This window comes from Vanellus vanellus, assembly GCF_965231255.1.
Source record: "Vanellus vanellus genome assembly, chromosome: 3".
Lineage (NCBI taxonomy): Eukaryota > Metazoa > Chordata > Aves > Charadriiformes > Charadriidae > Vanellus > Vanellus vanellus.
In genome coordinates this window covers 50,686,128-50,699,234 of record NC_138907.1, presented here as the reverse complement: position 1 = coordinate 50,699,234, position 13,107 = coordinate 50,686,128, and positions in this window count along the sequence as shown.

The following is a 13,107-nucleotide window of genomic DNA, read 5'->3' as shown; positions in this document are numbered from 1 at the left end:
AGGTGAACGCACTCCCACACTGAGTTAACACTGGACAACACAGGGATCTCCTGCCTCAGAGAGGACAAGACTGGCAGATGGGGCAGGTGCTCGTGTTCTCAAGAGGCAAGATGATGCTACTGAGCACCACGTGGACAGTACAGGATTTACGAGAGAGAAATGGAACTGTGCCATGGACTGAGGTATTTTGTTGTTGTGCCACGTCCCTAAGCTCCTGCCTACTTTTCTTCATTTCAACCCTATTTTTCTATTTCGACCCCCGTCTCCATCTTAGAGCAGCTCCCTGGTGAGGTCCCATTTGTTTCTTCCTACACGGAGGTTCCCAGCAGCACCATTCTGAGACAATTCAGTAAGCTTCCCAGAGCCGAGCTCACATCTTTAGTCTACAGTGCACATTGACATATAGAACAGACATGTATGTCTTAGATTAGCTTAGATGAAGAGGGACTGTTGTGAGTCTGTGGCTATTCACCTGTTCCTTACCAACACAGTTCCGAATTTATTTCTGATCCGGCATCAAAGGGGCTTGAAGATAGTGCAGCAAAAGTGCAGAAAGCTAAACAAAGAAGCAATTAGACAGCCATGAGAAAACTTTCTGGAACAAGACAGTCTAAGACTCCTTTTAAGCTCGTGCAACTCTCCACCTGCAATGCTTAAGATTCTGTATACAGAATACAGGATCTTGAAGAAAACTTACCATAAGTTTCCATACCTCCTGCAGCACCAGCCAAGGGTAATTCAGCCTCAAGACAGGTGAGGAACAAATCAAGGGGTGGTTATTGGAAGAAGGGGAAATAACATAAGCAATACAATGCTGGCATCACACAAAGGTGAGTTACTCTGTGCAACATCCTGGCATGTACATCAGGAAAAGCAGAAAAAGTATTCAGCAGATGAATAATCAAATACATAGGTTGGCACACCTCTCATTCTTTTATGTGATCCAAATTTGGCCTCAAGCAAACACAACTTCTGAGAAGTCACTGTAAATGTACTGTTAAATCCAAGGACGAATCTGCCCATATGTGTGCTAACATTAACTGGTTAGTCATGTGTTGGATTTATTGCCGGCTGTATATAAGGTACTACGTTGAACCCACACAAACAGACACTGCCTTGTGTCAACATCGCTTCGTTCTTCTGTTAGGTGATGCATTGTCTACCTTACCTAAAGAATTTAAACAAAGCCCCATAGAAAGTACACATTCTAGTCCTAACCTCAGTACTTTATCATTTTCCCTACACACAAAAAGATTCTTATTGTGCAAAACCACCTGAATCACAACGCATATAAATTAAGGCAAGAGCCTGAATCCGTGGCAGTCAAAAGAGGCATACACTTGTGGTGAGGCAACACTTGGCATTGCCCCATCTAGTTTTCAGGCATTCAGCTCTCAGACTGGCAGTCATGAGTCCAAGTCAGACACAAAACCCCACATCAATAGTGCCTGACAGAGCCTGGGGCTTAAATGCTGAAGATTTGCCCTCTCACAGATGCATTGAGATTTTTCATACCCTGGATGCAGAGGGGGGGAAAAAAAAATAAAAAATAATTTTAAAAAAATCCTTAAGTAACAAAGAAATACCCAAGAAGAACGTTTCTCGAATCCACACTCGGATGTTTCACTAAAAATTACTGTAGTAAATTAACAATTGATTTAGCCATCTATAGGAGCCTGTATTCTTTCATAAGCAGATGCATTTCATAGTCATCTCCCCAGTGGTGAAAACTGTCCTACGAAATGACAAACTTTGAGTAACAGGCTAGTAGTAGTCCCTGCACTCACCTCCTCCGCATGAAGGAGCTCACACCCACATCCCCTCACCTTCCATGAGAGCAACGCAACAGCCAGGCTGTTGACTACACTGAGGGAGAATATTTTACTTTTACTTTACTTCTTCCCAGCCTACTAGACACAGAAAAGAGGACACACATGAAGCAGTAACTCTTCCCTAAGACACGGACGTGAACCAGGTGGAGAGGAATCCTGCCCTTTGTCCGCTTCTAAAACTATGTTGATTTTGTTTTAATTACAGTAATCTAACAAAAAAAGCAGTAACCCACAAACAAGTTTTCCTTCTTCCAAATCCTGGTTTCGTACCTCCACATGAACATGTAGTTTCTCCCGCACACAAAGCTGCCCCTGAAAACCTAAGACCTGTTTCTGGAACTGAAGCTCCACAAGTCAGATAGGACACAGTTTCACAGGGCCGGGGGGAAGTATTTACTACTTACAGACAAGCAATAAAAATACCTTTCAGGCAACTGTTTAAACTGTGAAGAGAACAAGTTACGTGATCTTTATTTGTTCCCTTCCCACACACAGACTCCCCGGCAGATGAAACACAAGAAAGCCCCCATTAGTATGCTCAGGAGGTGAAAGCTTGGGTTTGCCAGCCTTTTACCAGGCAACATGGTCAACATCAACCAGAACACGTCAACATGCAGCCCAACAGGCTGCATAATTAGGTGGAGTCTGGTATTTTCCGGTCACCGGTGCAGGGAGCTGTTGTAAAACCCATCACAGCACGGCATAACGAACTCCTGGGAAGCACAACTGGGCTACAAGAGGAAGACCAAATCCTACACAGCTGGCGATGTTGAGATCACTTATAAAAAGCCTGCATGAGCACAGAAATAACAACCAAGGTGTGCACGTGTACGTGACTTTCTAGGGTGGTCTTTTCAAAATGGAAAACCTTCCACTTCGTGCCAACCTTCCTCCTCCCTCCACATAGGATCGGCACCCTGTGCGTCACCTCGCCTGCCCCACCACCTGCCGGCACGGCTGGGACTCTCTGGGTGCCACCGCAGACCTGAACAAAGGAAGTGGCTCATCTGTGGAGCCAATTTGTCACCTGCTACCCAAGTCAACCACAGGAGGACCTGGGACAGACCATTTACATTTGGGTTTCACAGGTGTTCGCCAGCACTCTCAGCCAGTCCCTGCTTCTGCCAGTTCCAACAGTGACAGTCTCCAGCCATCCCTCCTCCTGGCTGAGTCTTTCCACCCCTTCAGCCTGACCTGAACCTGTATCATTTTCCCAGGCATCTGAGCAGGGATCACTTTCCCCAGATCAGTTGCCTCCAGCTGTTGTCCTTCTTGTGTTTCAACCCCAACTGGAGGCACGAGAGGCTGACCGAGAGCGCTGGGGGTGTAGGAAAAGCTGTTTCTACAGCCACTTCCCACCTCCTCATCCCAGGAGGCAGCCACAGCTGCTAGCAAAGTTCTGCTCTGCTCTTCAAGCCTTCATTTTAAACACACTTTAGGCACAAAAAGCCTTCAGGAACAAACAAACAAAAAAACCCCAACAATCCAAACTTTCAAATTAATAAAGCTTTTAAGAGTGCATGCAGAGTAACAGATCACCTTTTTAATGCATCATTTGATCAAATACAGAAAACTTTTTTTAAGAAAGCTGTTATTAGGCACAGAAATGCAACAAGTTAAATGTCAAATTTTTCGCTACAAAGCACAGAGAAGTTACAGTAGTTACAATAAGTTACACTGGCAATAGTGCACTGAAATGGGTGCACTTTTTTATCCTTCTCAAATTTTACTCTTGAGAGTGATCAAACTATTTCTTTTTTTACCGAAATTTCAAAGGTGCATGTTTTTACCAGATGCACACACCTGGCACAAAATTTCATCACCTCTGGAGGTGGTTTAATGGTTTAAAAAAAAATAAAAAAAAAAATGCACCAGGATCTAGCAGACATCATGCAGTCCTAAATACACAAAATACTTTACCCACTTATACTTTAATCCGGATTAGAGCATAGCCAGGCAATGCTGAAGCACAAATATTTGCCAATAGCCACAGCCAACTGCCATGCCAGAAATATATTAGACGGGGGGGGGGGGGGGGGAAGAGCTGTTCATCTCATGTAAATTTAATGTCAGAATATATTATCTGCAACTGCACTTCACAACTCAGCATGGCTTTCTGTGGAAGATAAAATGCTCTGATTTACAGCACTATAAATGTTTGCTAAATGCCTTAATTGCCCTCTCTTCTTTCAAAGTGGCACTTTATTATTAGCTTACAGTGTGCTATGTAAGGCAGATCATTTTTTCCTAATTTCTTATTAACACCTTTAAAATCTGTATTTTACTAATATTTCTTTAATAAGAAGTGTGTCTGCTTTACCTCGGCATCCAGTGATGAACAGCCGCATTCAGCTCCTCGTTACTATGGCAATATTACGTAGGAGGTACAGAAACAGACTGATGCTTTTATCTTCTCCCTTTGTACTTAGAATATACTCTCTTCCCACCCTTTATTTTTGAACAAAAACAACCACAAAGGGGGGGGGCGGTGAATCATTCAGAGAATCAAAACAAAGGCTGTTTTATTAACTTTGTTTTTATACCAACTCAGGATAAATTGCAGCGCTATGAATGAGATATAAACACCAGAGACCTTAAGATATGATCTTACAAAATAAGTATTTTCTTTTTTTTTTTTTTAATGAAAAAAAAAAAAAAAAAGAAGTACCAGTGGCCCACTCTGCTTGCTTCTCAAGCAAAACTGAACCCCTTTTGCTGTTTTTTGCAGTACCCAGGCAATGGCGAGAGCAAGGATCACTCCCACAGCTTGCGGTTTCCCCTGGAAACAACTAAAACAGTCAACGTCGGCACATTTGTGAGTGTCAGGTGGGAAGGAATCCCACTTTTTCTGTGGCCTCGCCCAAGAGGCAATGGAAATAGGCTGTTGCGTGGCTGCTGCTGGCAACACCTCCTCTGTATTCATTTGCTTCTAAGTAGCAATGGTTCAAGGCCCTCCAAAAAAAAAGCGGAACGCAGAGTAAACTCTTCAGGCGGTCAGCGCAATATGAGTAAAGTATTCTGTCCTGCTGGGTGCAATCAAGAAATTTATAGCAAAATATCTGATTTCCATCTATTGACTCAGCCACTGGCAGAAGCCCTCCCTGGTGGTATCAGCCAAAGCAAATCAGATGAGCAAAGGTCCCCAGGCCAGGCCAGCCAAGCTCCCTGGAAGCGGTGGCTTAGGGAGCAGGCATGTGAAGTGGCTCAGCCAGTTGAGATGAGAGAAGAGCTTTGCCACAGCTGGGGACCAGCCAGCGGTGGCACAGCTGCCTGCAGACCAGATACGCTGTGCTCCTCCTGTGCTGCTTACGTTCTGTATTCAGCCACCACAGGTTACTGATACAGTTATTGCCTGAAAAATTATTTTCAGGCTCAGCATGCTGAAGTTTGGAAAGAGAAAAGAATAACAACAGGATTCCACGCCTCACACCCCCTACCCCCCCCAAATAGATCAACTCTTCAAATTCAAGAAAGGTATGGTTTTGATATACTGCAAAAGAGTATTAGCACAATATATCTTCAGTTGCTTATTCAGGCAAGAGAGCCATTTGGCAGATGACTTTCTGTAGTCTGTGATTCTACCTCCACTTCAGTACTGCCTTAGACAAGTAGAGATTTCTAATTACCAGGTTTAAGCCACTGACTTACTCGTCCTTCAGAAATTCCATTAAAGCCTTAGAAGTAACCTGCAGGTTCCAAGTAATCCACAAATTGCAGGATTTAAAATTCCTGCTGATAGACGGACCAGAGGGTTTTTTCCATCTTGATGCAAGTAAATGCAGAAAAAATACCAGGTGGTTAATCTTAACTTTGCAGCAAGGCATTTCCCATGGGCAGCAGAGAAAAGCACTGCAGAGACATATTTCATAAGAACACCAGAAAAAGAAAAACCAAAAGACACCTCCCAACAATAAACTGACAGTATGACCCATAACAAGGTTAGCAATACAGATGCGAATGCCATACCTTGCTCGATAAGCTTTCCCAAATATGCCAGGAACCAAAAACCAGTCCAAAAGGTATTTTAAGCATCAATGTGAATTCAGTATTTGCTAGTTCACAGTAATTCCCCCCCTGCAATATTGTCAGTTTTAAATTAAAAATACCATAGTGATCACTAACAGTATCTGGGTCAGATTATTTCCCGTTTTGACAGAAACTTATTGTAAGCTCAGTGGGAAAAATTAGGAAGCCACAAGATTGAAAGTGGTGGATTAGTATTTTTCTTCTATTTGTAACTTAAAGGAATCACTTACATAACGGCATGTTTTGTATTAACCTCCAGATACAGCTTCCAAGCCTAATTATTTCTACCCTAAAACGACCTGCATAAAGTCTGCACACATTTTCCCTAAAGTTAAAAGCATCTCAGCGACTACCTATGGACGGAAAAAAATAATTCTCCATGGAACGAATGATTGAGTACAGGGACCAGTACAAAATATCTTCATAACAAGCACTTAACACCAGGGCATCATCGTTCCTTTTTAACGACATTTGTACAGAGCATTTGTGCCTCTCCTGAGAAGAGATTTCAGTCATTGCAAACTGATGTGGAGAAGGCATGTTAATGTGCAAGATAGCCCACGTGGTTAAGAGTCATGAAATTCACTCTCAAGTTCAAGTTCAGCACTTCACATAAATCCTGATGACATATAGCCCTACACAGCAACCTCCCAGAAACATTTATTCAACTGTTTATTTTTTTTCCTCTTGGCTTTGAAACTCTGTGCTGCAGGAGTGGGGAGAGAAAGGACAGATGGGTTTAGCTTGCTGTCAGGAATTACGCGAGAAGTTAAAATAGTGGTTACCACTGGGAAAAAAAGGGAGGACTGTATCACATAAGCATCCGTTAAAATGGCTGGATCTCTGTTCAGGCCTTCAGGTGCTAGGCAGTAAGTAAATAAAAAATGTTTTCGAAGAGCATAACCATAATTACTATATGGATTGTGTTTTAACAAAAAAAAAAAAAAAAAAAGTAAACCCGCAGCTTCTTACTGAGCGCTATTACCTGTTTCCTGCAACGAAACTGATAGGTACCCACAGCCGAAGGACACACTGTGGGGCGGCTGCCGTCCCAGTGACTTTCCATACTGGTCCGGCCAAGAGGAAGAGCGCAGACAGACCAGACCCCACCGCCCCGGGACGGTCCCGCCGCAGCTCCACTTGGAAGGGATTTCACCACCCCGCAGCTCCCAGGGGGCTGCACTCGCCCACCACCCACGTCCCCGCTCCCAGCCCTGCCACCGGCCCTGCGCGACGCTCCCGGGACGGGACGGGAGCCATGCGGCCCCCGGGGGAGCAGAGCCACCGCTCCGTCCCCGCCGGCAGCCCCAGGAGCCGCTCGGCCCCGCTCCCCCGGACACGCGTGTTTCTGCCTCCCGGGGGCGGGGGGGCCGCCGGTGCTGCGCGTCTCCCCACCTCCAGGCTCCCATCCAGCCGCTCGTGAACGCCTAATAACTTTTTTTTCCTATTAATTGCTATCGGGTGCTCCACACACCTAGAGCCTCTCCTTGAGAACTCTGCTTTCATCTGCTCCTGCTTCTGTTTTGGTAGTAAATAGCCTCTCTTAGTTTTTAATTTAAAGCATTGAGACTTTCGTGGCTTAGCGTTGCTCCCACTCGGGTTTTGCTGTTCAGCAAATGCCCTGGCAAAGAAAACGCTGCCAATCATTTCCCATCCCCTCCCTACGTGACTTACCTGATGGGCTGTTGGCACTACACTGATGGGTGAAACTCAGGCAGCCAAGTGAACACTAAAAAAAAAAAAAAAACACCAACCAAAACACACACCACAAATTACTACAATTTGCTCTCCTCTGTGCTAATTGCCAAGAAGCTAATAGCTTCCGTGCTAATTTATTTCTATGCTTAATTAGGAACTTTTTTTCCTTTTTATTCAAAGCTCAGCTTTTACCAGCACTCAGAAGTGCGATGATGACAGGAAAGATGATGAAACTATTACATTCCTTTAGGCAGAGTGCTGAAAGCTGAACATCAGTTGACCCTGGCTCAATAGTTCATTGAACCACAATGCAAAACTGATTTGGGGAAGAGAAAACATTCTTAAAGTTTTTATTACACCTAGCACTTCCACTCAAGATGTGAGCCCTTGCAGAAGGAATGATCTAAGGTCATTATCTCAAGATATCTTACTGTGAAACACAGACTGGTTGGTTTTGATACTTTCAATTTTATAAAAACAAAACAACCAAGAAAACTTTAAGCCATTCCAGAGCTCCCAAGCCTTCATCATACATCGCAAAGAAGAGAAGAAAAAAAAAAAAAAAAACCAAACCTTAAAATAATGTCCCTCCAAAAAAAACCCTTTAACAACTCTTTCAATAGATTTAAAAGGGGCTAAAAGCCCTTATTTCATCATCTACACACTTATCTTATTGTTATCCCCAGGAACCAGCTTCTTCCTCACCCACACCACGTTCTGGTGGTGCAACTCCTCTCCCAGGCCACTCAGGGCTTGGAAAAATTCTCTCCCCCCGCCCCCGTGCCCGTGAGCCACTTACCAACCTAACATAAGTCAGGTGTGAACTGTGAACGGCAATGAACCAGAACGTTAAGACACTCTCTTAACACACCTGGCTCCTTCTTCTGTCTCTTGGGACTGCTAATGGCAGTTGATCACCTCCTGACAGCCTTGTACACCTGTTACTGTATCGTGGCCCAAAGGGGGATGATACCAGAACTTCAAAATCTAGCAATGTTCAGGGCTTGCACAACTGGTAGAAAATAAGGATATTTCCTTGCCCGAGTTGGGATGAAATAGAAAAGTACCTTACAAAAGTCCATTATCTTGGACTATGAAAAAACCACTCTAAATAGTGGTTCTAAGCGAGACCCCTTGAGCTCTCCTGGTTTGCAGTAGGCTGTGACCAGTATCTCCCCTGAGTTGGGACACCTCTCTGGTAGTTTAAAGACCATCTGTTGACAAAGCCAATGAAGGGCCAGGCCAAACTCAAACTTCTCAAGGCTCAATTATCGCCCCTTGAGGAATGCCAATGCATTGTAAGTATTTACTCTAAATTTGAGAAGGGGGAAATTTTAACTATGGTCTTGCCTCTTCCATCCACTTCTCTGCCTTTTAATGTGTTTGAATAGACGCACTTGCCTTTATGAGTGTGGGTGTCTATACATTTCACTGGATCCAGATATTTCTCTGTGTGTGTGTGAGGAGTCAAAAGAGGCACCCATCGGCCCACTGAAGTCACCTGCTGCGAAGGGACTCCAGTCCTAGCAGTGGAAGTCTTGGGTGGTGGGTTTCTCCTTGGATGGTGTGTGTTTGTATGTTTTGCGTTTATACATATGTACACGTAAATATTTTGATTCAGGATACCGTGTAGTGAGTTAGTGTGAATCTTGTCATTCTTGAATCTGTAATTAAGTTGCTGTTTTAATTATAACATATTCTACTGAATCACCTTGTTAATCCTTAAATTGGTTAATGATTAAGTGCTACTAAAATTCAACCTTCTGATCCATCTCAAACCATTACTAAATCTTGAACTGCTGCTAAATCGTAACCATGTCAAATATTTCGTCCGTGACACACATCCATTTGCTGCCTTGCCCCTCAGGCCTGGTGGAGATCCAGCCTGGAGCCCATCAGTTCAGCAGCAGTGCTACGGGCTTTCAGTCCGGTAGTGTCACAAGGTTTTCCCCATATTCTCAGAAGCTGCAAGAGCATCATAGAATATAATTGTTTTGGTTGGATCGGACCTCTAAGACGATCAAGTCCAACCGTTAACCAAGCACTGCCAAGGTACCACTAAACCGTGTCCCTAAGCACCTTGTCTATACGTCTTTTAAATACTTCAAGGGCTGGTGACTCAACCGCTTCCCTGGGCAGCCTGTTCCAATGCTTGACAACCCTTTCCATGAATAAATTTGTCCTTCTATCTATGAATAACAAACTACCAGCACTATTTTGAGACACTATTGCTTCAGGCTTTCCTCCCTGGGAAGGGAAAAGAACCATTCATTCAGGACATTGAGGTGCTGAAGCGTGTCCAGAGAAGGGTGACAACACTGGCGAGGGGTCAAGAGCACAAGCAGTATGAGGAGAGGCTGAGGGAACTGGGGTTGTTTAGCCTGGAGAAAGAGGAGGCTGAGGGGAGGCCTTATTGCTCTCTATGACTACTTGAAAGGAGGTGTTATGGTTTGAGAAACCCATAACAATTGATTGTCGTTCAGACAATCATTCTGTCACCTGATGACCCCTCCCCACCTGGGAAAGGGAATCGTGAAAAACAAGGAAACTCGGGAGTTGAAGTATAAACAGATTTAATAGAGTAAGATTAGATAATTAACATTAATAGCACTAAAGAACCAATATTGATCCTGATACCAATACAGAATATGCAAAGATTATACTCAGACAATTCCATCAGTAGGAAGCTGTGCACTCCCAGCAGTGGACAGCAAAAGTCGGACACTGTGAGCGCTACGGCTTCGGGAGGAAGGGAAGGTCTCAGGGGTCCGGCACCGGGGCATGAAACTCTCAGGATGGCTATCAAGGGTGAGAGAACTTCACAGCAAACTTTCTTATTTATATTGAATGTGACATTCATGATATGAAATAACCCTGTTGGCCAGCTTGGGTCAAGTGCCCGGGTCTCACTCCTCCTCATCCCTGCACCCGGCGAGCTTGAAAACACCGAGACCTTGAAACCCACACACCACAGCTGGTTACGAAGTAAATATTTTCACACATTCAGACACTAGAGTCTTCTAGAAGTGCCATCCTCCCAAGCATTAGAAGAGAAATAAGACCTGTGTCGCTCAAACCAGGACAGGAGGTTGCAGCGAGGTGGGGGTCGGTCTCTTCTCCCAAGTAACAAGCGATAGGACAAGAGAAAATGGCCTCAAGTTGTGCCAGGGGAGGTTTAGACTGGATATTAGGAAAAATTTCTTCACTGAAAGGGTTGTTAAGCCCAGGAGAAGTGGTTGAATCACCATCCCTGGAGGTATTTAAAAGACGTGGTGCTTAGGGACATGGTTTAGTGGTGGTTTTGGCAGTGTTAGGATGATGGTTGGATTCTATGATCTTAAAGGTCCCTTCCAACCTAGATGATTCTACGGTTTTATGGTTCCCTGCCTTTCTCGGAGGCCAGGTACTGAGCTGCCCGAGCTGAGCAGAAAGGGTGGGCAAGCAGCGCGGCTACAGGCTCACCTCATTACAGCGATGCCAGCCCAGGCGCTCGCCCACCGCTGTAACCGGGCGTTGCAACACGCCGATTGCTGTTTCCGGAAGTACAAAAGCCAAACCTTGGCAAAAGCTCTTCCTCTCTTCACAAAACCACCTCTCAGGAGAGGCTTTTCTCACGGGAGGAAACAAAATGTGCCTTTAAGTCCCTCACAAAAACAACCCACAGAAACAAAGAAACCACCCCCCAGCTGAGAGGCGAGTTGCTGCCCACCGCAGACAGATGGACAGACAGACACTGCCCCACCAGCCCCGCTGGGATAGCCGTGGCCCAGCGCCGGCACTGCCCGCCAGCTGGCTGCGGAGGGGCTGTGTGGCAGCAGCTCGCCGGCAATACCGCTTTGTCTGGCCCATACCAGCATTCTGGCGCACGGAAGAACAGAAAAGCTGGGCAACGACATGCTCTCCCCGCAACCAAGAGAAGAAAGGTGGTGCTAATGGTGTCAGGGGGGTGGGGAAGTTGAGATTCGGGCTGGAACCCAAGGGAAAACTCAGCGATGCACAGGGCTGGGGCTCTACAGTTAGAGAAACATGGGCTCCACCTGAGTCGGGCTTCTCCGGGCTTGCTCAGAAACAGCAGTAAGGCCAACACCATTTATTAGCTACCTTAAAATAAAAAAAAAAAAAAAAAAAAAAGAAAGAAAGAAAGAAAGAGGCACCCAGAATATGTGGTCTTCTTTTTTTCTTTTTCCTTTGTATATCACACTGATGTGTTTGGAGGCGGAAGGGAAGCTAACTACCCTGAAGCGAGTATCGATTATTTTAAGCATCCATGGCACCAGCTGCTCATAACTCTCTTTCAGCGGCTAAAAAGGTTATGGGTGGGAGGCTGAGGCGCTTCAAAGACAACTAATGTACTGTAAAAAGCAAATGTAGTGACTTCCAGGCTGCTTGTTGGTTCTTATGGCAAAAGCAGATCTATGCCACCTGAAATGTATTCCTGAACACATCTAATCTGTTCACCAGGACAGAAGAATTGTTCTTACTTACGTAAGACAAATGCAATGATTTATTTGAGGGTTTTCACTGCTGTCGGAATCTCTACAGGCATTTTTGTCTGTTGAAGGCTTCCACTGGGCTCAAATAGCTATTATACCACATATTAATGAAGTAAATAAGCAGTTATATTATGTTTAATGTACATACAATTTTTTGGATACTAGAATGCATCAGTTTTCTTTTTATAGAGAGGTAAGCTACATGCAAAATTAACAGAAGTTACTGCTAGTATGTAGGAGGTAACTTCCTCTGTCTTTTCTAATGTCGCTGGTAAGATTTATGGGCACTTCAGATGAAAGTATTCAGAACGCTAGGGGCATCATTTATCCTTAAAAGACAACAGAAAGGATAGCGAATACTGAAAACAATAAATCTTGATGTTAACGTTTAGCAAAGGAGGTACTGTTCCAAGCAGCCATTAGTTACATGACTCCAGAGAGCCCAGCGGCTCTTAATATCTAGCCCAAAATCAGGACTGCGTATCCTCATCTCAGGATAAGCCCATCTCAGGCCCACTTCCAATTACCATGCACAATGACTTATCTAACACAAAAGATCTTAGCTGCACGATCGCCGGATAGCTTTGTTCAAATTAATTCTTTAGGAAAAAATCTATCCAGGCAGTTCCGGAGTTCTCAAATTCTTCTTTCTAGTGTTCTTTCTTAGTCAGACTTGGCAGTCCCCTTCAGTCGTCTGCCCCCCCCCCCCCCCCCCCCCCCTCAAGTGATGCTGTATTTGCTGCCGTTGCGCATTCAAATTTACCGAATTTTCTGCCGCACTTCAGGCTCTGAACAAAGCAGCTTTCAGCCTCACAAGTAAGCTTTATGATATGTCAGCCCTTAATGAGTGAATCACTTTTCGTTGCAACTGGAGATAAGGATTATGGTCACTGTGAAAGCACGGAGCAGTTTTAAGGAAGAAAATTTGTGAGAGTCCAGGATGCTCCTTTATAAACTCTCATTCCCAAAAGAGACACAAAAGGAAAACTCGGCTACAGCTCAACTACTACTGTTTTCCTCATTGGGGGGGAGGTGGAGCCCAAAGCGGGTCTGATATC